The sequence below is a fragment of the Phacochoerus africanus genome, chromosome 7, assembly GCF_016906955.1.
Source record: "Phacochoerus africanus isolate WHEZ1 chromosome 7, ROS_Pafr_v1, whole genome shotgun sequence".
In the NCBI taxonomy this organism is placed as follows: Eukaryota; Metazoa; Chordata; class Mammalia; order Artiodactyla; family Suidae; genus Phacochoerus; species Phacochoerus africanus.
This window is the reverse complement of record NC_062550.1, coordinates 81,617,273-81,642,718: the sequence shown is the minus strand read 5'-3', so window position 1 is coordinate 81,642,718 and position 25,446 is coordinate 81,617,273. Positions and strand designations below refer to the sequence as shown.

The 25,446-nt window shown below is 43.4% G+C and overlaps 1 long non-coding RNA gene across 4 annotated transcripts; it reads right to left on the bottom strand.

Moving 5' to 3' along the window:
* Positions 1-25,446, bottom strand: LOC125131439 (uncharacterized). Of its 4 annotated transcripts, XR_007135923.1 has the most exons (6): positions 24,332-25,446; positions 22,336-23,974; positions 12,641-12,891; positions 11,334-11,410; positions 7,396-7,517; positions 1-472 (listed from the first exon to the last, which is right to left on the bottom strand). It is a non-coding gene; the product is annotated as an uncharacterized LOC125131439 (long non-coding RNA). The 4 variants fall into 4 exon arrangements; XR_007135922.1 differs by having other exon boundaries at positions 20-472; positions 22,336-25,446; XR_007135924.1 differs by lacking the exons at positions 22,336-23,974; positions 24,332-25,446 and adding an exon at positions 18,090-19,901 and having other exon boundaries at positions 20-472.

The window sequence follows — 25,446 nt, the reverse complement described above, 5'->3', positions numbered from 1 at the left end:
CTAGCCTGGGAAACTCCACATACCACAAGTGCAGACCTAAAAAAAAAAAAAAATGGTTAGAATGTGGTACCCTGGACAGATCCTGTGGAGTACTTGGCTCTGGAATAAGAGCTAGAGTCTTTCTTTTTCAAATGAGTGTATATATTCATAATATTGTTCCTAGAATTAAGACTCTGAGACAAATTTTATAATAATATTAAATGTTGAATAAAACATTGAACACATACAATAAATCAAGTAAATTCTATGAAGAAAATCAAGTAGAAGAGTTCCCTGTTGTGGCTCAGTGGGAAGGAACCCAGCCAGTATCCATGAGGTTGCAGGTTCTATCCCTGGCCTCGATCAGTGGGTTAAGGATCCTGCATTGCCCTGAGGTGCAGTGCAGGATGCAAATGCCGCTTGGATCTGCCCTTGCTGTGGCTGTGGTGTAGGCCAGCATCTGCAGCTCCGATTTTCCACTCCTAGCACGGCCCTAAAAAGACAAAAAGAAAAAGCAAAAAAAGAAAATCAAGCAGGGTTCAGGGTACCTAGTGCATTTGACATCCTGAGCAAATCATTTTTTTTTTTAACAATGCTCCTCCTTTACCTGTCAAAATTATTATAGGAAAAGTTACATTTAATGATCGCAAAATGACACATGCGGCAGGCAGCCTCTAAGGAGACCTGCCAGGCTGCCTGTCTTCTAGCTGGGTGATCCCCTCCCCTTGAGTTGGGCGGGGTTTGTGACTTGCTGCTAACCAATAGGATAAAGCAAAGGCGATGGGATGGGATTCCTGTATGTAAGATGACATTACCCATGGTAACCCATCTTGCTTGGGAGGCTCCCTCTCCTGTTAGCTTGGAGGAAGCAAGGGTTATGTTGGGAGGTCCACATGGCAAGGAGTGGAGGGCAACCTCCGGCCTGGCCAACATCCAGCAGGAGACTAAGACCCTCTGTCCAACATCGCATGAGGAAGTGAAACGCCCACATGAGCAGGCATCCTTCCCAGCCTAACCTCAGCGGACACCTGGATTGCAGCCATGGGGGCCCTGAGCTGGAGAGCCCAGGCCAGCCACGCCCTCATTCCTAACCTGTGGACACTATGAGATAATAAATATGTGTTCCTGTAGGCTGCTCAGTTCATGGTAATATACTTATACTGCAATAGATAATACAAAACACATGTTATCAATAGTCGTAAAAGAGCAGGTGGTGAAATTTTTGCCTTGTCGAACTTCATATTTATAATCATGCTAGTAAAAAAGGATAAATACATAAAAGTAAAATAAACACCTAAAAGGTAAAAAAGGAAAATGGATTAAAAATGCAAAAATATTAATGTGTTTTTTCGAAAAATAGGAAATATTCGTCATCGGAGGAATGAATAGTTTTATTTCCGTTTTAAGCCTTAACTTCTGCAAATTTGTCAATGGCTTCCTCAAAATAGATCTCTTTTGCATATTCATGTTCGATACAGTCTAGCTGGATTTGTCAATTTATCCGGGCCCATAGTCGATCCTTCCAGAGGAATACATCCACATTGCAGGGGTTGGGATGGCTTGCTGCCGGAGTCCTGCTCCAGCTGAACCAGGGCCTCCTGAAGGATGAGCGGCTTCTGTGAAGGAATGGACACAGAGCCAGCGTTTGTGTGGGACTGCTCGTTTATTGATTGAATCAACCAAGCTTATATACAATCTGTATTTTCCCTTGGCATACGTCATGCGTCATACATCTGGTGATATTTTTTAACTTTCCACTCGGTCAGATGTTACCCTTTGATCTGGTATATGACCAGGTACATTTGGGAACACAAACAGTGCTCTTTTTTGTGCTTTCCACTTGACTTTTCAGAATTAGATGTACTCGTGTTAATGATTTAACTTTGTGGGTTACAAAAGCATGAACTTATTAACTTTATAATTAAAAATATTTTTGTGTGTCTAAAACCTAAGGCCAAACTATATTCTATTAGTGAAGGTTACTCAAACATACCAAAGGTTATTTTGATTCTTATAGAACTAGAAACCACAGCATTGACACTTGTTAGGGTTGGGCCAATAGGCCTGGCATAGCAAGATACAATCGACTGAAGGTAGGTAATTTCCTGACCTGTGTTCAATTACATGGTGCAAACCGCACAAGTGTTTCTATAACTAAGGCCCAGTATCTACCCTATTCATAAACTCGTCCCTAGCATAGAAAAGAACCACCTGCCGGAGCATGGAGAGACCTGTGCCTCCAGCCTCTATTATGCCTCCAGGATTCTTTCACAGATTAAACAGTAACAGCCCAAACATGAAAGCTTTCTATTAGGGTCTCCATAGAAAAAAAGGGAGGGAACTCAGAAGTGAATGATGATCACAGGACAAGGGGACAGTAGGAATTTGTGGGTAAGCACCAGGCCTGACATTTACCCCCCCCCCCGGGGTCTTTTTTTGGGGAACTTTATTGGACAGCAATTTCCCAGCTCTCACAGTTTTTATTAACCGCATAAGCAGGCAGAGAAGAAGAAGCAGAACCGTTGCTCTCCTGGACATGCTGTGCAGTCTGGGGTCCTCAGTCTCCTGGACTTTGTCGGCAGGCAGACCTGCACAAACGGCTCCCAGCAGCTAGCTACACCCAAAGCAAGCTCAATGACTCTGAGCTATGACAAATTTACTTACAAGCAAGATGTATAGTCCTGTCTACTTGCGGCAGCAGACAACTGTGTAGCTAAGAGTTCTCTGAATTAACTTCCAGGTAGAATACCACGGCCAAGTACCTTATTTATTTATTTATTTATTTAGTCTTTTTAGAGCCCCACCCTCGGCGTATGGAAGTTCCCAGGCTGGGGGTCGAATTGGAGCTATAGTTGCCAGCCTACGCCACAGCCACATGGGATCTGAGCCGCATCTGCAACCTACACCACAGCTCAAGACAATGCCGGATCCCCTACCCACTGAGCAAGGCCAAGGATCGAACACACGTCTTGGTGAATTTTAGTCGGGTTTGTTACCTCTGAGCCACAACAGGAACTCTGCCACGTCCAAGTACTTTAAAATGGAACACTATGTTTGTTAGAGAATAAGCAGTTAAGGAGTTTCTGCTGTGGCACAACGGGTTAAGGATCTGGCATTGCCACAGCAGCCGCAGCTGCAGCTCAGATTTGATCCCTGGCCTGGGAACTTCCATATGCTGTGAGTACAACCCCCCCAAAAAAAGTAACTAAAATGTGCTAATTTGAAGTGTGTATCACAGATTTTTATAACAGTAATTGTGGCCATTGTCTAGAATTTAGACCAAGGACAGGTTTGTTTGTTTTTTTCTGGGAAGAGTAAACACAGACGTTTAGAATTCCTAGTACATTTAAAAATAAAAAGCAGATGGAATCTGAGTCCCTTTTATTATTGTTGCTCTGTGCTTGGGGCACACTCGGCCCCAACCTCAGGGCATCGCAGTAAAGGAGATAAGGAAAAATGAAACTCCACTGTGTGGAGGGTTTCCAGGAAAAAGCCCTCCGATGGGGCTGAGCAGGCATCTAGGGAGGAGAGGGAGAAGCCCTGCTACTGAGGGGATTCCAGCAAGTACAAAAGTTCAGTGCCCGCAAGGCAGCTGGTGTATTCAAGGACCAGCGAGAGACCAGGGTACTGCAGCAGGAACCAGAGATGGAAGAGCCCAGGGGTTAGAGAAGCAGCCGGTCCGCAAGCAGGGAAGGATGGCAGGACTGCTTGGGACATCTGGGTGGGACCTGTTTCCTTCACAAGCCTTCACGTGGGGTGGTCTGAGCTCGGCCTGATGAAACTACGCTGGATTTCCAGTAGGAAAGCCTCATTTGCATCAAATATTTTCCACTTATAGAACTCCCTTTTAGTTGTGGCACAGTGGAAATGAATCCGACTAGTATCCATGAGGATGTGAGTTCAGTTCCTGCCCTTGCTCAGTGGGTTAAGGATCCAGTGTTGCCATGAGCTGTGGTGTAGGTCGCAGACGGGGCTCGGATCCCTCACTGCTGAGACTGGGGTGTAGGCCAGCAGTTGTAGCTCCAATTAGGCCCCTAGCCTGGGCATTTCCATCAGCTGAGGAGGCAGTCTTAAAAAGCAGCCACCACCACCACCACAAATCAAAAAACAAAAATAAAAACAAAACCACCTCACGTTCCCAGCATAGAAAATGAGGATAATAAAACCAGTCTTGTAGGGCTAATGTACTTATTAAGTGAATTAAGATAACATCTGAGCAAGTGCTTTGTAATCTGTAATGCACCCTGATAGGGACCACTCTGGTATTTAAGCATTCAAGCATCAGGGAGGTAGGGAAGTTCTAAGCTGAGTGCCCTGGACCCTGCCCTCCTCTTTCTTAACTACCTTATCCACTGATTTCCCCCAGCGATTCCACACATCGGCTCCCCTTGAAGCAGGAGGCCTTGGTGAACAGAACCAGGCAGGCAGGCTTCTCATCAGTGTGACAGGAGATGCATAACCACCCACAGGGATAACGTTTAACCAAGCTAAACAGTAGAAGATAACCTTCATTTGCAAATCTGATGAGCTAAATTACAGGGTTCGGCTCTAACAGAGGTGGGGAACGAAGCTCAAGATCACTCTTGCCACAGCTAAGATTAGCAGCTGAAAAATAACGTGCATCTATAAAATGAGGGTGTCAAAGATACCCCAGTTTTGCATGGTGTATCTTCAGCGCGTAGAAATGGAGATATTGTCCTCCCAGAGGTCATGCCAGATGGACGTATCTGAGTGGTTGCCACATACAGACCAGGCTACTGTGACAGCATTTGTTGAAATTACTGATAAAGGCCTTTGAAAAATATTTGCTTGCTCAAAGGAAAATGTGAGCCGTCTTTCCATTCTTTTCCTTTTCCATAGATCAGAAGAAGTGTTCTTTGCTTGAAGAAAGAGTCCCTTATAGAAAGCAAGTAGGGAAGATAGGGATGGAAGGAATAACTCTAGGAGTAAGAAGTTGTCCCAGGTTCCCTTCGTGGTGCAGCGGAAACAAATCTGACTAGGAACCATGAGGTTGCGGGTTCGATCCCTGACCTCGCTCAGTGGGTTAAGGATGGGGTGTTGCTGTGAGCTGTGGTGTATGTAGGTTGAAGACATGGCTCAGATCACGCCTTGCTATGGCTCTAGCATAGGCCAGCGGCTGTAGCTCTGATTTGACTCCTAGCCTGGGAACCTCCATATGCCTCAAGTGCAGCCCTAAAAAGCGGAAAAAAAAAAAAGAGGTTGTCCCAGGAGAGAAGGAACAGCTTCTCCCTCATGTTTCCACGGGCTATTTACTTCTGCGTCATGGTCAATAATTTCTCAGGGTTCTTGGCTTCCAACAGACTTGTGTTTGAAAGCTTGTATGCCATTGACTTGTGGGGGCCTGGGACCTGTTAAACTTAACGTGTCTCCCTTCCCGTCTTCTCATTTAGTAAGAAAAGATAACAAGAGAGTCTGCAGAGTTCCTGTGGTGGCTCAGTGGTTTAAGAACCAGACATAGTGTCCGTGAGGACGCGAGTTTGATCCCCAGCCCCGCTCAGTGGGTTAAGGATCAGGTGTTGCCATGAGCTGTGGTGCAGGTCGCAGATGTGGCTTGGATCCCGAGTTGCTGTGGCTGTGGCCAGCAGCTGCTGCTCTCCTTTGACCCCTAGCCTGGGAACTGCCATATGGCACATGAGTGGCTGGGGAAAAAAACAAAGTCTACTAGGTAGAACTGTGATGAGGACTAAATGAGAAAATGTATGTTGAGTATAGTGCTGGGCATATTGTAGGTATTCAATCAATTGTGGCCATTTGTAATGTTATTGGAGGGAAATTACATGAAAGTTTTATCAGAGAGAAAAAGCGTAAGAATGAGGGAAAATTGTCAACTTTAAGAAACATGCTTAAGTTCCTAGGATTTGTCTAACATTCACCTGTTGTAGTGCTTAATCTATGTGAACTGCTTTTTTTAAAGGAGCTTTTTTTTTCTTTCTTTCTTTTTTGGCACATGGAAGTTCCCAGGCCAGGGATGTACACTGAGCCACAACTGCAACCCATACCACAGCAGTGTCAACACCAGATCCTTCACTTGCTAGGCCACCAGGGAACCCCCAAAGGAGCTCTTTCAGAATACACTTGATTTAAATGTCTTAATATGTTAAGAGTCAGTATAATGTGAATTATTATTTAATAATTTTATATCATGAAATTAAATCACAGTATTAATATTTTAATGCAAACGCTTTAAAATATTAACAATAGAAGTACTTATTTTCAGGACAGTAGAATCATCTTTATCTGGAACCATGAGTAAATGAAGCGTTCACACCACGTAAGTAAAATTTCCAAATTACTAAAACCAAACCCTGAAATGTCAAAACTTAAAAAATGTTTTCTAAATGTATATTATGTAATTTTATCAATTATGTATTAAATGTGTGCATGTGCATGCATATATATAACATTTCAGATGGCCTTATTGACTGATTTTTCTTATTCCTGGTATTTCTTACTGACTTGGCTTCATTGATCTGAACATCATTGCTGCACCATATGCTAAAATATGAATTGCCCTCAGGAGCTAGCAAAGCTCATAAAATAGAAACTCACCAATCTAACTAGCTTTGCACTGAAAAATTTTTTCAAAAATTACAGTTAGAGTTCCTTTTTTAATACTTTAGGGGAAGAAACACTTTCCCTCTACCCTCTTTGGGTCCCTGACTGGGCCTGAAAATTAAACTGACAGATTAACAGGAGAAAAGCATACAACTTTATTTAATGTAAATTTTAAGTGACATAGGGGCCTTCATAAGGAAATGAAGACCTGGAGAAAAGGTTAAGCTTGAGCATTTTTAAAAATTTTATTATTTTTTTCTTCTTATGGCTGCACCCATGGCATATGGAAGTTCCTGGGCCATGGCCAGGAATCTGAGCCACAGCTGAAACCTATGCCACAGCTCTGGCAATGCTGGATCCTTAGCCCACTGTGCTGGGCTGGGGATCAAATTTGCACCTCTGTAGTGACCCAAGCCACTGCAGTTGGATTCTTAACCCACTGTGCCACAGCAGGAATTCCAGTGGGTTTTGTTTTTTTTTTTCCTTTCTTTTTTCTTTCTTTTCTTGCTCCCTAGTTCCCGAGCAATCCTGCAGCAGTGACAGGGATGGGGGCCTAAACTCTGAGGAATAGAGAATTGTCTTTCCAAGTGAAGGACCTAAGGTCTCAAAAAGTTGTTGTTTTTCTTCATTCTTTCTCTCTTTCCACTCCCCTCCCATCTGTGCCAAATCTGGTACGGTCATAGCAAGTGCGTGGAAGAAGAGAGTAAACAAAGCCCCAGGTTTCTGGCCTAAAGACTGAAAGGGGGAAGCCTAAAGAACTTGAAAGCACCAGGAAGATTATAAAGAGAAGTGTTTGGGAATATAAGTCCATAAAAGTTCTTTATGAAATCCCAGGCTTACCTCTGAACATGCATCCAATCCTAAACACCACCAGAGACTTTGAGAACTGAACTAAGGGACAGACCTCTGTCCAGCTGCTACTTGGTGCATCTGCAGGACGTATCTGAACAGCACAGCAAAGGCTTTGAAAGGAAAACTGATTGTGAGACCTACGCTGAAAGAACTTCCAGTCTTAACCATTTGAGTCAATTGTCTGACTAAAATAAAAATATTAACATAGGATTTTGGAGTTCCTGTTGTGGTTCAGTGGTAATGAACCCACTAGGATCCATGAGGATGTGGGTTCCATCCCTGGCCCCGTTCAGTGGGTTAAGGATCATGGCATTGCTGTGAACTGTGGTAAAGGTTGCAGATGCCACTCGGATCCACATTGCTGTGGCTGTGGCATAGCAGCTCCTATTTGACCCCTAGCCTGAGAATTTCCATATGCTGCCAGTGTATCCCCAAAAAGGCAAAAGCAAACAAATAAACAAAACATAGGATTTAGGAAAGACACAGAGTCTCATAGCACAACATTCAAAAAGTCCAGCATACAATCCAAAATTACTAAGCATATGAAGTCAGGAAAATTTCAGCTCACAAGGGAAAAGTGAGTAGCCATCAAAGTCAAGAAGGCCCAGATGTTGAAAGTATCTGACAAAGACTTGAAAGCATATATATATATATATATATATATATATATATATATATATATTTTGTCTTTTTTCTTTTTGTTGTTGTTGTTGTTGTTGCTATTTCTTGGGCCGCTCCCGCGGCATATGGAGGTTCCCAGGCTAGGGGTCGAATCGGAGCTGTAGCCACCGGCCTACGCCAGAGCCACAGCAACGCGGGATCCGAGCCGCGTCTGCAACCTACACCACAGCTCACGGCAACGCCGGATCGTTAACCCACTGAGCGAGGGCAGGGACCGAACCCGCAACCTCATGGTTCCTAGTCGGATTCGTTAACCACTGCGCCACGACGGGAACTCCTGAAAGCATATATTTTAAAATGCTCCAAGCAATAAAGGCAAACACTCTTGAAATGAATGAAAACAGAAAGTCTCCCCAAAGAAACAAAATATTAATTACCAATTACCTGATGCACAGCACAGTGAACTATATCTAGTCTCTTGGGAGAGACCATGATGGAAGATAATGTAAGAAAGGGAATGTATATAACTATGTAAGATGGAGTCACTTTGCTTTGCAGCAGAAATTTGCACAATATTGTAAATTGACCATCATTTTTTAAAAAGACTAAAAAAAAAATTTAAATGGAAATTCTAGAACAGAAAAATAGAATAAGCAGAAAAGAAAATCTCACTGGATAGATTGAATGTAATGGCAGCAACAGAAGAAAGAGCCAAAGAGTCAGTGGAATGGAAGATAGATCAATAGAAATGATCTATCTATTGCAGTTCTCTTGTGGTCCAGCAGATTAAGGATCCAGCGCTGTCACTGTAGCAGCTTGGGTTGCTGCTGCTGTGCAGGTTTGATCCCTAGCCAGGGAACTTTCACGTGTTGCAGGCTCGGCCAAAAAAATTTATCTATTTATACAACAGGAAAAAAAAAAAGAAAGAAAGAAAAAGAACAGAGGCTCAGGGACGTCACTGTCCTCAGAGACAATGCCAAAAGCTCTAACATTTATGTCATCAGAGTCCCAGAAGAACAGGAGAAAGAGTATGGCACAGAAAAAAAAGTTTGAAAAAAAAAAATCAGAGCTGAAAACTTTCTAAATTTAGCAAATGACATAAATAGCATAGATTCAAAAAGCTCAGAGAATTCCAAGTGGAATAAATGCAATGAAGTCAATCGCACTGCCGAAAAATTAAGACAATGAAACAAAATGCTGAAAGTGATCGGAGAAAAATAGAGGAACAACAATTTGAATGACTGTGGATTTCTCATCAGAAATCATAGAAGCTAAAAGGAAGTAGCACATTTTAAAAATGCTAAAAGGGGAAGTTCCTGCTATGGCACAGTGGGTTAATGATCTGGCTTGACTCTCTAGTGGCACCAGTTTGATCCCAGACCCAGTGTAGTGGGTTAAGGATCTGGCAGTGTGCCGCTGTGGCATAGGTTACAGCTGTGGCTCAGATTCAGTCCCTGGCCTGGGAACTCCCATATGCCGTGAGTGTGGCTTGGGGTGTGAGTTGGGAAAGAACCTAGAAATCTATGTAGAGAAAATGTCCTCCAGAAAGGAAGGTGAAATAAAAACATTCTCAGACGAAGGAAAATTAGAGAATGTATTGCTTAGCAGAGGAACTCTGATACCTGAAAGAAACTTGGAACACCAGGACAAAAAAAGCACAACATAAATAAATACCTAGGTAAATATAATAAACTGAGTTCCTTAAAAAGTGTTTGAAATTTGAAAGTAAAAATTCTGAAACTGTCTGACTGATTTGAAGGTACACTGATATAATACATAAGAAAGTACCGATGAAAAAGGCAGGGACATAAAGGGACCTAAAAGATGGTAAGATTTCCACATTCCATGAGCAGTGATAAAATATTAATTCTTTTTTTTTTTTTTTGTCATTTCTTGGGCTGCTCCCACGGCATATGGAGGTTCCCAGGCTAGGGGTCAAATTGGAGCTGTAACCGCCAGCCTACGACAGAGACACAGCAACGAGGGATCTGAGCCGCATGTGCGACCTACACCACAGCTCACGGCAACGCCGGTTCGATAACCCACTGAGCAAGGGCAGGGATCGAACCCACAACCTCATGGTTCCTAGTCGGATTCATTAACCACTGAGCCACGAAGGGAACTCCATTTTTTTTAAAAAATACTAATTCTAAATAGACTGTCAAGGAAGTTCTCCTGTGGCACAGGAGGTTAAGGATCTGGCATTGTGGCAGCTGTGGCAAAGGTCACAACTGTGGTGCAAGTTCAAGTCCATATGCCATGGGCACGACAGTAAATAAATACATAAATGAATAAACGGGCTGTCAAAACATAAGTATGTATATTGTAAGCCCTAACGCAACACTTAAGTATACAAAGAAATACAGAAAAAATCAGAGTAGACAAATTAAAATGGAATACTATAAAATATTCAAATAGCTCAAGAGAAGGCAGAAAAGAAGAAAAAGAGAAGCAAAAAACAGAAGGAATAAGTAGATAATAAATATTAAAATAGTTTGCTTAGGGAGCTCCCATTGTGGCCCAGTGGTAATGAACCTAACAAGTATCCATGAGGATGCGGGTTCGATCCTTGGCCCCACTCGGTGGGTTAAGGATCCAGCGTTGCCATCAGCTGCAGTGCAGGTCTCAGACACAGCTCGGATCTGGCATTGCTATGGCTGTGGAGTAGGCCAGCATCTGTAGCTCTGATTTGACCCCTAGCCTGGGAAATTCCATATGCCGCAGGTGTGGCCAAACAAAACAAAACAAAAAAAAAACTGTACCTAAATTCAAACATATCAATATTTACATTAAATACAAAGGATCTAAATCAGAGGTTGGCAAACTTTTGCTGTAAAATGGAAGAATATATTTTAGCCTTTGTGGGCCTATTTTTCACAACTACTTAACTCTCCCATTGTAGCACGAAGGCAGCCATGGATGAAATGAGAATAAATGTTTTGTTGGTGTTCCAAATATACCTTATTTACAAAAAATCAAACAAACAAACAAAAAAACAGACAGTGGACTGCATTTGGTCCACGGACTGTAGTTTAGTTAACTCCTGTCTTAAACAGATCAATTAAAAGACAGAGGTTATGAAACTAATTAAATAACCATGGCCAGATTGTATGCTGCCTACAATAAACTCATTTCCAATATAACGGCATAGGTAGGCAAAAAGTAAGAGGATGGGGACAGTTATATCATGCAAATACTAGTCAAAAGGGAGCTGAGGTGGCTATATTAGTATCAAGCAAGCAACTTCAGAGCAAAAAATCTACCAGGGATAAATAGGGACCATAATGCTAAGTAGAACAACTCACCAAGAGATACAATGATCTTCGATGGATATGAATCTCACAACAGAGCTTCAAAGGACACGAAGCAAAGCCTTGGAGAACTGAAAGAACAGATCTATGAATGCACAATGATAGTCAGAGATTTAAACATATCTTTCCTAATAACTCTTGGGATTATTATAGAGAAATTACAAAGGATACAGAACACCTGAACAAAATTATCAACTAATTGCGTCGAATCGACATTTATAGAAGCACTACCTGACAGAAATAGTAGCAACTCAGCAGACTGAATCCAGCAATACTGAAAAAGAACAACACACCAGGACCAAGCAGGGTTCATCAGAGGCATGCAAAGCTGATTCAGTCTTAAATTGAATCATTGTATTCCACTATCTTAACATTGTTTTCAAGGGTATTTGGTTTTGGGTTTGGTTTTGTCTTGGTGGAGAATGTAGGCAACGATGTTTTCAAGTGTCTTTGGAACATTCATGAAGACGGACAATAGTCTGAGTGACAAGAGACCACAACTACTTTTTAAAAACTGAAATCACAAAGAGTATGTTCTCTGACAATAATATAATAAAACTAGAAATAAATAGGAGAAGGATAACAAGAAAATCCCCAAATACTTGGAAGTTAAATAATACACTTAAAAATGAATCACAGGTCAAGAGAAAATCTTGAGGAAAATTAGGGACTATTTAAAACTGAACAAAAGTGGAGTTCCCCCGTGGCTAAGTGGGTTAACAATCTGGCATTGTCACTGCAGTGACTCAGATCGCTGCTGTGGTTCAGGTTCAATCCCTAGCCCGGGGAACTTCCACATGCCATGGGCGGAGCCAAAAAAAATAAATAAATAAAAATGAAACTGAATAAAAGTAAAAATACAACATAACAAAAAGTGTGGGGTGAAGATTAAGCAGTACTTAGAAGGGAGTTACAGCACTAAATGCTTGTATCAAAAAAGAGATATCTTATTTCAGTAATCTAAGCTTCCCCCTTAGGAAACTAAAAACGAGCAAAATGAACACAGAACAAGCAAAAGGAAGAAAATAATGACAATAGAGGCAGAAATCAATAAAACTGAAATAAAAAATAGAGAAAAAAATGAAACAAAAAGCCGACTCTTTGGAAAGATCAATAAAATTAATAAATGTCTATCAATATTATTAACCCCCCAAAGAAAGAAGACACAAATTACCAGTGTTGACTAGTGAACTGGGTTGAATAGCATCCCTCCCGAATCGTGTACACGCAGAATCTCAGAATATGGTCTTATTTGGAAATAGAATCTTTGCAAATGTCATTATTTAGAGTAAATCAGTCACCTCAGATTAGGATGGGTTCTAAATCCAATGACTGGTGTTCTGATAGGAAGGCCACGTGAACAACAGGGACACTCAGGGAAGATGCAAAGTGTGAACAGAGGCAGAGATTGGAGCAAGACGTCTGCAAACTCAGACAGGTGGAGGGTTGCCCGCAACCACCAGAAGCCTTGGGAGAGACATGGAATAGCTGTTCCTTTCATGCCTCCACCGCATCTGCTGACACCTTGGTTTCATACTTCTGGGCTTCTGACCTGGGAGAGAATAAATTTCAGTTTTAGGTCATCCAATTTGTGATCATTTGTTAAGGTAACCTTAGAAAACTACTCTAAGCCAGCAAGAGAAAATAGGAGTGAAGTTTAGAGAAAAAGCCTGCACTGGAGGTACAACCTCATGCATTGAAACCACGTAGATACTATTTGGAGCCATGAAATTCAATTTCAAGTAAAATGATATAAAGAGGCAGGAGAAGAGGACTGAATACTGAGCCCTTCATATTCCGAGTTTGAAAAGATGAAGAGGAACCAGGGAAGGAAAGTGACCCATGCAGCAGGAGGAAAAGCATGAGTGTGGTATCCTAACGTTAAAGAAAGTCTTTTTAGATGGAAAGCCATCAGCTGAATCAAGCAAGACAGAAAATCAAAATTTAGCATTAAATGGATTAATACAGTAGTCCTTTGGCACATTTCACCAAGAGAGTTTTGTTGGAGTGCTGGCAAAGAGAGCCTGATGTGGAGTGGATTTAGGGTAGAATGTGGGAAAGAAATCCCAAAGGGTGATTGTAAACAAGATAAGCAGCAAAACAATGTCATTTTGCTTTTCTTTAAAAAAAAAAAAAGTGTACAAAATAGGGCTTATGGAAGAATAACTGGGGTCATGAGAGGGTTATTTTAAAATGGGGAGAGGCGTTCCCGTTGTGGCACAATGGGGATCAGCATGTCTCTGTAGCGCCAGAATGCAGGTTCGATCCCCTGCCCCGCACAATGGGTTAAAGGATCCTGTGCTGCCATATGGTCTATAAATTGAGTTTAATTAACATATATTGAATTTATTTTGATATTGAATATAAAATAAGAATCTAAGTGGATTTTTCCCCCAGGAATTGACCATTTGTTCCACATGACTTATTGAGTAAGGTTTCTCCCCCTTCCTCTGCCTCATTTTTCACAATAAAAATTCTGTGATTTTTTTTTCTGAGCTGTTTGTTCCATCAATCTGAATAAGCTCGAATCCATCCTGTATTGATTTAATTATTGTGGCTATTGAAGAGGTTCAGACCATGCCACCCCAAAATATACTACTTTAGCACATTGATTATTATTATTATTATTATTTTTGCCTTTCATTCGGAGCTGTAGCCACCAGCCTACCCCACAGCCACAGCAACGCGGGATCCGAGCTGCATCTGCGACCTACACCACAACTCACAGCAACGCCAGCTCCTTAACCCACTGAGCAAGGCCAGGGATCGAACCCGCGTCTTCATGGATGCTAGTTGGGTTCGTTAACTGCTGAGCCACGATAGGAACTCTCCACATTGCTTATTTTGAGGAAAGGTACTCAAGAAAGGCAGATGCAGGAGGGGTTCTGTGCCAGCTCCCTTTCTACCTAAAAACAGGCCATAAAATTTGCCAGGAGAATGGTACCATCAGTGTATCAGGAAGAGAAGACCATTCTTCTCCCAGGAGACAGAAAGCCAACACCAGAATGGATCTGTGGAAATACTCCTGATCTTCCATTAGTTTTCCCCATGTATTTTCTGGCTGCTTTTCTTTCTTTCTTTTTTTCTTAAATTGTACTTGCAGTATGCAGAAGTTCCCAGGCCAGGGATGGAAGCTGCACCACAATACCAGACAATACCAGATCCTTAACCCTCTGAGCCACCAGGGAACTCTCTGGTCACTTTCTCACAGTTTACTGACCCTAGCCCCAAACTCCTTCGTCTTGTCATTTACCCACAAATTCTTGTTTCTTCATTTAAAAGTCCATCAAGCCTCAGTCCTAATTGTTTCTTTTTTCTTATGAGACTCCCACATGCATGTAAAAATAGTAAATACGATTTGTATGGTTTTTTTCCTTTTTATGCCAGTTTAATTCTCAGGCCCAGGCACAGAAGCTAAGAGGGTGGGTGAAATTTTTTCCTCCCCTGTGCGCTGTAATATACTCTGTATGTTAGTTCCGACCATCCCTCCCTTCTCCTTTTCACAGATACTCTTTGCTGTACTTGCTTGGTATAGATCTAGATGAAATTTTAAGATATTCCGTCAAGTCCAAAAATTGTAAAGTAGAGATTTGGCCTGGAATTACTCTAAATATATAAGTTAATGTGGAAAAAACTGACATTTCTCCTACATCCTGTTTTGCCTTTCAGTACCTTAGTATACCTTTCAATTCTTTCACATCTGTATTCTCTCTCAACAGTTTTAGAGTTTTTCACATAAAAGTGACACATAGTTCTTCATCTTTCTTGGGATTGTTGATGTGGGGCTCGTTACGATTATTACAAATGTATACTTTTTTTTCCTCTTGAGGACCACACCCACAGCATATGGAGGTTCCCAGGCTAGGAGTTGAATCAGGGCTGTAGCTGCTGGTCTACACCACAGCCACAGCAACACGGGATCTGAACCTCATCTGCAACCTACCCCATGGCTCAGGGTAATGCCGGATCCCTGACCCACTGAGCGAGGTCAGGAATCAGACCGGCATCCTCATGGATACTAGTTGGATTCGTTTCTTTTTTTTTTTTTTTTTGTCTTTGTGCCATTTCTTGGGCCGCTCCCACGGCATATGGAGGTTCCCAGGCTAGGGGTTGAATTGGAGCTGCAGCTACCGGCCTACGCCAGAGCCATAGCAACTCAGGATCCGAGCCGCATCTGCAACCTACACCACAGCTCACGGCAACGCCGGATCCTTCACCCACTGAGCAAGGGCAGGGACTGAACCCGCAACCTCATGGTTCCTAGTCAGATTCGTTAACCACTGCGCCACAACGGGAACTCCTGGATTCGTTTCTGCGGCACCACAACGGGAATTCCCCAAGTGAATCCTTTTTTGCCCATAACAATTTCTAATTGCTGAGTTCTGATGTACTAGAAAGCTCTGGACTTTTGTATTTAAAGCTTGTCTTTACTCTCTAGCACTTGTCAATAACCTACTAGGTTCCAAGCGGCATGCAAGTGCTAATCTTCATAACCATGAGGAAACTGAGATTCATGTGTCACTTTAATAGTTTTTTAGTTGATACCCTGAGGTTTTCTCTGTATGCAAATTAGTCATCAGCGCAAAATGATAACCCTGTCTCTATCTTGTCAACAATTACACGTTTTATTTCTTTCCTTTGCCTTCTTTCAGGGCAAATTGAACATCATTTAAACTTTTAATGACTCAGGCACATCATTATGGAGACGAGCAATGCTGATGAATTAGGTTGGGCTGTTTTATTCCTACTTGAAATTGCTGCCGCTGCTGTTATTTTCCCAGGTATCGCATCTGTTTATGATCCCCCAGCTACTCTACCCACCTTATTCGGTAGTTTCTAATCTGATAAATAACAAACTGTTCAATCCATAGGCTTAATTTTAGATGCATCTGTGTGGTTGGAGGGTTCTACTGGAAAGTGGTGTCCCAGGCAGCTGTCTTATGCTCAGAGATACTTTCCTGCTTACTCTAAATAGTTGAAGTTATCAAAAGCGTGCCCTCTAGACAAAGGTATGCTCTTGTAGGACCATGTTTTATTAAAAAAAATCACCAGCATTCGAGTTGGGAGACATGGTATTCCCAGTTCTATTAACTCGCATTATCTGTCACTTTTTTTTTTTTTTTTTTAGGGCTGCCCCTGTGGCATGTGGAGGTTCCCAGGCTAGGGGCTGAACTGGAGCTGCAGCTGCTGGCCTATGCCACAGCAATGCCAGATCCACGCTGCATCTGTGACCTACACCAAAGCTCAGGGCAACACTGGATCCTTAACCCACTAGGCAAAGCCAGAGATGGAACCCACATCCTCATGGCATACTAGTCGAGGTTTGTTACCAACTGAGTCACAATGGGAACTCCTATCTGTCACTTCTGCCTTCCGGGTCTCTCATCTATAAAAGGGCTCAGAGTGGGACAACAATATGAATATTTTCCGTTTCTATAAATATTACGCCACAGGTTTCTAAACTTTTTCACACGCTTTAGTTCATGTGTTCCTTCTCATAACCTTTTGAAGTGATCAGGCCAGGGACTCTCATTCCCATTTCACAGATGGGAGAACTGAAGCACAGGAGATTGGGTTGTTCAGACTCAGAGAATTTTCTGGAGGTTGAGCCTGCGCTAGAAACTAGTATGGTGTTTTCCACTTCACGGTGTTCTCTTTGTGATCAGGTGCTTTCACATCCATCGGGGCCTTTCTTAGAAACCCATCAGCATTTCTAGTTAGCTGGTAAACCTACCATGGATAGATTTTGTCAGGCTCGGAGGGGGGTATGAAGAACACAGCTCCCCTGGCCCCCAGCACCCTAGACTGGGTCCTCCCCATCTCAGCATAGATCCTTTTCTAAGTACAAACAACTTCCTTATTCCCAGAGCTTGGGGTTGGTTTTACCAGGAGAGCACACGGGAGGGGGTTAGGGCCAATTGCAGAGTTAGAGGGTGCCAACCCAAGACTGTCTTCACTTCTGTTGCCAACTGCAAAGCTCAAGTGGTTACCCAAACCCTGGTTTGGAATTCTCTAGAGAGACTCACAGAACTCACTGTACACAGGTATACGCGTAGTTACAGTAACTGGGAAAGGATCCAGGTTAAGATCAGCCAAAGAAAGAGACACAAAGTCCAGGAGTGTTTCGGATGCGGGGCTTGCGGGGTCTTCTTTTCTCCCTGAGGAGTCAGACTCCTGTGACCTCAATGTGTGACACCAACACATGACCCTATGCACAGAGCATGGCCAACCAGGGAAGCTCATCCCAGCCTCAGTGTTCAGGTTTTTGTTGTTGTTCTTGCTTTTTATGGTCGCACTGGCAGCATATGGAGGTTCCTAGGCAGGGGTCAAATCGGAGTGACAGCTGCCAGCCTATATCACAGCTACAGCAACGCCAGATCTGAGCCACATCTGCGACCTACACCACAGCTCTCGGCAATGCCGGATCCTTAACCCACTGAGCGAGGCCAGGGATCAAACCTGAGTCCTCATGGAGGCTAGTTGGGTTTGTTACTGCTAAGCCACTACGGGGACTCCCTCAGTGTCCCATTTTTCACGTCCATTATGTGGATGTGATCCGATGGTCATGCATGTGACTAATCTCAGTGTTCAGGCCCCAAGAGAGACCCAAAGCCATCCTTCCGCCTTGAATAAGCACCATGTTCAGGCTCTGAGTCCTGTGGGGGGTCTCTCTGGTGTGCCCGCCCCCACCCTAAATCACCTGCTTAGACTACCCACTGCCCCCAGGAGAAAAAAGACCTCAGAAATTACCTCCCAGAAGCGGAGGACAAAGGTCCAGACCTCTTTTGATGAAGGTTAATGCTTCACAACGTGGCCTGGCCGGCTGGCAGCTCTTTACTACCCGTGTAGTTAAGAAGAGAGCTCAAGGGCTTCTTTGAAGAGAGAGTTGGCCTTGCCCGAAAAGCTCTTCTCTTTAGTTCTCTGAGGGAAAATGAGCTCACCCCATCTGGAAAACAGTCCTCAACCAATCAGTAGCACAGACAGCATACTCGGGTGGCCTCCCTTCTTTAATCAGCAACTGAATCACGCTGAGGAAATTGCCCTTAAGGTGTCATCCAAATTGTATGGAGACCCAAATGTTTCATTTAAATGTAAAACAAAGAGGGTCTCTTCCAATCATGCTGCTCTCTCCTTAGCACTCAAAACTCAAATCCCACTGAGAAGTTACCCTATATCAGCTTCCCAGCCAGCAAAACTCCCATCAGAGAAAGCCAACTATTGTGAGATGTTTCTCCAGTGCATTTCAGACCCCAACACTATCAGTTGATGGCCAAGAAGTTGCTTGGTGACGGGCACTAGAATAGCATCATAGAGAGTATAGGGGTGAATCAGCATCAGCGAGGCATCCTGCCCTCTGGGATCTTGATAGGGATGGGGCAGGATCCTTACATCAGTAGTTGTAGAAGCCCCAGTTGGCGACCACAGGTAGAGAGGGAAATCTAGGGACCTTTGGGAGACCACTGTAAGTTAATAATCCCTCAAGAAAGCCATCAGAATGTTGGGGTTCCATGAAGCAGGCTTGCTTAACTATAAGACCATAAATCAAGGTACGAGGCATGCCTCAGGTCATTAAGTGAAAGATAAAATGAGGCCTACATCCAAGTTCAGTGAGATAACGATTCCTAGGACCAAGGAGAGGAACTTAAGGGAAAGAGCCATTGTATGGAAACCTGAGGTGATTCAACATAGTTTAGCATATGTTACCATCCTTCTACTGACCTGAATAAGCACCAGGACAGTCCTAGTTTGACCTCATCAGGTCAAATACTCCTTACCCGATACAAAGGAGGCCCTAGTGACAGAAGGCTGATGTCTATTTGAAGAATGAGACAGAAGGTCATTCTTTCCCACACTCCCCACTCTCCTTGGATTATAAAAATGTAGCACATCTAATCCTGGGGGCAGAGCCTCCTCACCTGACCCCTTGTATCCCTCCCAAGCGACCTATCTTAATAAATCTATTTCTTGCCTATCACTTTGTCCTTCGCCAAATTCCTTCTGCTCTGAGACACAAAAAACCTGTGCCTCAGTAAGTCCAAACACCAAGTGAGTGATTCTAATAAAACAAAACTGTGGGTTCAAGTCCCAATCTGGGTTTAGTCTGGGTTCATGTCAGAGGTTTCAGTCTGACAGTCTAGAAGGGCAGGGAAACATACACACAAATAACCTGAGGATGGAGGATGACAGGCTGGTGCCACACAGACTTATAGGGAAGGGCAAAGAGGAGTTACCCCTCAGAGCCTGGGACACAGGCCATGCCTTGTCCTTTACGAGGCAGAGATGGCTTTATCTGTGACCTGGCCCAGGAACACTGATTTTCCTTTGAAACGGAAACAGAGCCCAGAACCTTATAGGGCCCCCCTGGGTACAAAATCACCTCGGTGCCCTCGGTTTCTTCTTTGTAGAAAAAGACTTAGTCTCCTACGTCTTTCCTGAGTTCCAAAGAGCAGACTTAAGCAGTTACTAATTAGGGAAGTGAGGAATGCAGAAACAGAGGAAAGGCAGTCAAGAAACAAGAGTTCAGTGATACAACAAGTCCTAGTTCCTCCTCAAGGGATATAGATAACAATCTGATACATATCTGAGCTGTTCTTCAGGAACTAAGCCCCCTACCCCACCCCACCCCCTGCCCCACCTAGGTAGAGGATGGTGACTGCATGCTGGCTACAAGCACATAGACCCCAGACTAGTTGGAACCAGAGGGTTGATGATTAATATTTCCAAAACATCACCCTGTTACCTCACCAACACCAACCAATCAGAAGAAAGTTACCCCACCCCCTGCATCCTTTACCCCAAATGTTGCTTTTAAAAGCCCTTCCCTGAAAACCTTCTGGGAGTCTTTTGAGCCTGAGCTGCCTGTTCTCCTTGCTTGGTGCCTGCAATAAATGCCGTACTTTCCTTCACCACAACCTGGGGTCTGTAAACTGGCTTTGCTGTGCAGGATGTGAGTGGACCCAAGTTTGGTTTGGTAACAAAATCAGGCCTCTTCTTGGAAGTTCCAGCTGAAAGTTCCAAAATGGACCACTTCTATTCCATGGGATGTCTTTCCATGTGGGTCAAGTTCTCTTAGTTATGCCTTTCTTCTGGACTTCTCAGGGTGTCAACAACACCTGCGGTGGAGGGCTCAGTGCACAAATGCAGCAGGACTAGGGTTGAATGAAGCCCTGAATCTTTCTCAGTTGAGCTGCCTCACAGCTGTGATATTTGGGCAGCCATGAGAGACAGGTTCATGTTTCAGAAAAACAAGACCCAGCACTGAGCAGTTAGCAAAGATGCTCCCTTCTCTGCTGGCTTAACGGATGGTAAAAATTAAGATCGAGGGTAAAGAAAGAATTGCTTTACTTATTAAATTCCTCATTGTAATTGTAACCAAGCAGGGCCCTGTGGGGCTCCTGGGCACACAAGACTTTCTGTGTCCTCCATTTCTTGTTTCTAGGGAATAAGTTTCAGCCCCCAGGACCTTCCCTGAGTTCCAAAGAGTTGCTAATCAGGGAAGTGAGGGGATGCAGAGATCAGGGAGGAGCCCTCAAGAGATGAGAGTGCAGCCTTGGGTCAGGGTCCTGGTTCCTCTTCAGGGAACACCCGTAAGAGTGTCCTTGAGCCCTTCTAAAGAGCTAAAACCCCCAACAAATGAAAGTTGGAGCATTCTAATTTCCAGAAAGAAGGAAGAGCACCAGGACCAGTCTTGGGGCCACTAAACACCAGCTTTGAGAAACAATGCAAACTTGCCTCTAACTTGATCCTTACCTGCAGCCCTATTTTCCACTCCCTAAACTACAAAACCACCTCCTAACCTCTCCCAAAGGAGGGCACAGTCTTTAAGGCATTAGCCTGCTGTGGCCTCCTTTGCCTAGAAAAGCAAGAAAGCAATTTTTTTTTTCTTTCAGTCCAAACTCTTTATATTCAGCACTGGTGGAAAGAGGCCGAGTTTTGGCAACAGAATTTGCACTGTAGACAACCTTTTTTAAAAAACCAAAAAATGGTTTCATTTTGCTAGTAACATAAAATGTGGTTAGAGTGGGTGTAAGTCTGTGAGGAGCTACTGTTGGTATTAAAAACGAGAGACCCGGAAGCCCTTGTCCATATGCAAATTGTAGGAAGTCACTTAGCTGCTGCCTCAGTTTTTCCCATCTGTGAAACGCAGCCCTGAGCTCTGGCCACCTACCCCACCCCCACATCAACCAGCCCCATTGACTTTCTGATACCATCATTTCCTTTCAGATCAGTCTTTGTTCTTTGGTGGTTTTGTTCCTTGTGTTTTCTTTTGTCCGAGATTCAGGCTGCTTCGTTGTTTTTTTTTTTTCCTATCTTTTTGTCAATTTGATCAATTTTTGTTCTTATCAGTCACTCTGCTAGCCAAGCCCCTCGCCACGGCTAAAGGAAATAGGTGTCCCCATAGCTCTTTTGGGGTTACTGGGCCAGGCTGAACTCACAGGCAGTCAAAACACTGTTTCACTATCCATGATATTCTGGCATGAAACGCTGCTCCAAACGAGGATCCGTTGGCTTCAACACTAAGGGAAGGGAGCAGTTTGCAGTGAGAGTTGTTCAGATTATGTAAAAGAAAGAGGACTTGGAGTTGCCGTGTGGCTCCGTGGGTTAAGGATCTGGCACTGTGACGGCAGTGGCTCAGGTTGCTGCTGTGGTGCAGGTTTGATCCCTGGCCAGGGACCTTCCACATGCCGTAGGGGAGGCCAAAACAATGAATTAATTAAAAGAGGCCTTAACTATACTTCAATAAACACAAAAAGAAAGAAAAGAAGGAAGGAAGAGAGGGAGGGAGGGAGAAAGAAAAAGAGAGGAAGGAAGAAAGGCAGGCAGGCAGGAAGGCAAGCAGGCAGGCCTTGACGTTGAGCAGAGGCCATGAGGAGCCTGAGCAAGCTGAAGCTGCGCAGAATCAATGGACACACAGACTGTAAGAAAATACTGTGAGCAAAAGGTGGGAGAGGCGGTTGACAGTGAAAGAGGATCAGAGATGCCTAGAGGGGCAAACCTGCAGAGACTAAGCAGAGTATGTTCCAGAAGACCCAGAAGCTCCGCCACCTGAGCTCTCAGAACGCTCTTGGCATCTTGATGAGTTTCCCATTTCCAGGTTCCTTGAGCCTGGCTCTGACAGGCTCTACCCTTCCTAAAGCTGGAGTGTCCTGCTTTTCCTGGGTTCTCTGAGACTCGACCATAAGGCTAAGACCACTGTCTGCTCCTTTCTAAAGGACTAGATACAGCACATTCTTCATCACCTGAGGTGGCCTGAGCCTTATTCTTAGTATCTCGCAAGCAGGACTCGAATGGCTACCTTGCCCTGTGGGCTTCGCCTCAGCACGGAAGGTGGGATGGACACAGCTGAGCACCCTGGAAAAGGCAGGGTCTCCCAAGCACCCTGGTCTGACCTGCGGGCCAGGATCTCCCACGCATGCGCTGTGAGACTTCCAGGCAATTTACCTATTTCTGAGATTCATCCTTCCTACCTCGAAATGCCTGTGGCTCATGATTGCTGCGATGGCCAAGAATGGTTTATGTCAGCAGCTAGTGTGGTGCCTGACACAGCACTCAGTGCAAGTTCCCGCCCTTCCTTCTCTCAGGATGCTTCCTGTCTTGTGCGATAAACCCTAACCCACCTAGCACCCTTCAGGGGCAGCTGTGGATAAAATCGCCTGCTTCTTGTCTCCCTGGGTTCTGCTATTTAATTATTCTGTGCTCCACATATAAAGAGTGAGAGTCAATCTGGTCCAAACTACAAACATGGATTTGGGGGTCAGAGTTTGGGCCCATTTCATTTGCTAGCTACTGAGAGTTTATTAGAAGAAAATGGTAAAAATCAACTTTAATTTTTTAAAAAATGTTTAAAAAAAGAATATTTATAAGAAAAAGCAAAATGTAACAGTTTACAAAAAGAAGAAAATAGTAAGAAGCCCATTACAATGCAACCAGTTGAGCAGGGCATTGGGGATGGGGAGTTATCTTTCTTATACCTACATTGTCACACTGCCATCAACAGATATTTACTGAACTGCTGTTCTGGCCAAGAGAGGATCACAGCACTGCATGTGATGAAATTGTGGCTCAAATCAATTGAATCATAGCAAGTTTATTTCGGGTTTCACTTATTATGGATGTGCAAATGTATGCTGGTTATTTGAACAATGTACTTAAACACTGTAAAGATGGTGCTTAACTCTTTAACCAGAGCTTAACCAGGACTAATTAAGACTTAGTCTAAAAGTGTCTCGTGTACAGGGAGGGCCATAGTGTCCTGCATCTAGACAGGGCTTATTAAGTATTTGTGGACAAGTGATTCAATAGCTGCTCTGTCTGCCACAGGAACCAGCAAACATCTGTAAATCTTGCTGAGCTCAACTGGAGTATCACTATATAAAAAATATGTGGTGGTATTGCGATTATGGCAGGACCAAACTACCCTAAAATTGTACACTGAAGAGGCATCCAAACATGTATTTTTCCTAAGAAACTAATCTAATGATTTTCCCTGCTTGGACCTCTTTTTCCTGCAAGCCTTCAGACTATTTTTTTAAAAAGAGATCTGTATAAATCTCTCTGGAGCTTTTCTCTCTAAATTCTTTGTTTTCTAATAATCTTAGAGAAGTGGCTTTCTGTGCCCTGCTGACCTCCTTCTCCTAAAACAAAACAAAGCAAAAAAGCAAAATGAAAACACAGCCCAGAAAACTTAGTATCCCCTATAGTCTAACTAGGCAATGGGAAATATGCACATTCCGCAAGCATCCTCAATTTATTTCTTAGGCATAAAAGATAAGTGCAAGTGTAATTATCCCACCAACTTTAAGATCTGCCTTAAAAAAAAAAACCATAAACCACAACATCAATTATTCTCTAAGGACAATGAAAAGTGTTTTATGAAAAATCAGTGAGAAAACTTGATAGATCATTCACCCTTCCTACCACACACAAATGCTCCCCCCACCCCAAATCTATGCTAAGTCCATAAATGCCAAGTTGAATGAAGACTAACATACCTGCTGCTGGAAGTTCACTACGCCTCTAGTGGAAAGTCCTGGAAAGTCAGACAAGGTAGAGATCAATGTAGAATCTAAAATAATATTTACATCCTCTGGGAGCCCTTGTCATCTGTCATGTCATATACACATAGGTTCTGTGCCTTTGTCTAGATAGTTTGGCAGAATCTGTTTAAATCATCGAAAATGTGGTTAATTTAAAGACGGACTTTTCAAATGGAAACCCTTCCTATGAGAAGCCTCACAGCAAGAGAACAATCCAAAATAGCCTGACTTAGGTGGCGTCCAAATGCCGGTGCACACGGGGAGAAAATGCCTCATCAAGAAAAGGTCACGTTGAACTGGAAGAATAAGACATGGCCTGTGATTACTCTCTCTCAATTTGACATTTAGTTGTCAGGTAAGTATCGCCAGACAAGCTAGTGGATGGAAAGGAACATCTTAAAGCAGAAGAATCAAAGTTACTAAATGCATCCAAGAAAGAGAATGACTAGAACACTTCCGTGAATCCGGTGTCCTTATAATGCTACATTAACTAAAATCCAGTTATTTCTCATGATTAAATGACTTGGGATGGGGACCAAGATGCACCATTTTTTCAGAATTTCGTTTTTGAGACATTTTTCTTCCATCATGATCACCGTCATCAGCCACAGGATAACTGTGTATTTCCTATGAACTGTGGCTTTCATATGACCAGGCGGTGTCCCTGCGAGCACATTTAGGCTCTGTCCCTGCTGCTTCAGCTCCTGTTGCTCTTTCTTTTCTTTGGGAAAAGACCCACTCTGTTCCTTTTGGCAATCCATCCCATCCTGGCCTAGATTTGGTGTGCTTCGTGGCACCGTCATGCCTAACATGATTCCCGGGTCTTACACGTCATACTGCCTTCTTTTCTTCGTTCCTCTGGGACAGTGCTGAGCAGGTCACAGACTTTTGGCAGACGTTGCTGGAAGTGAAATCAAACCAAACACTTCTGTTCCTTAGGTTCTTTCCTTCCAAGAATCCTCACTCTTCCTTTTCTGTGCCTCAGGCAATGGTAACGCCACCTTTCCCGTTAAGAATCCTTACAGGAAATGCCCCTTGTGGCTCAGCTGTGACGAACCCAACTAGTATCC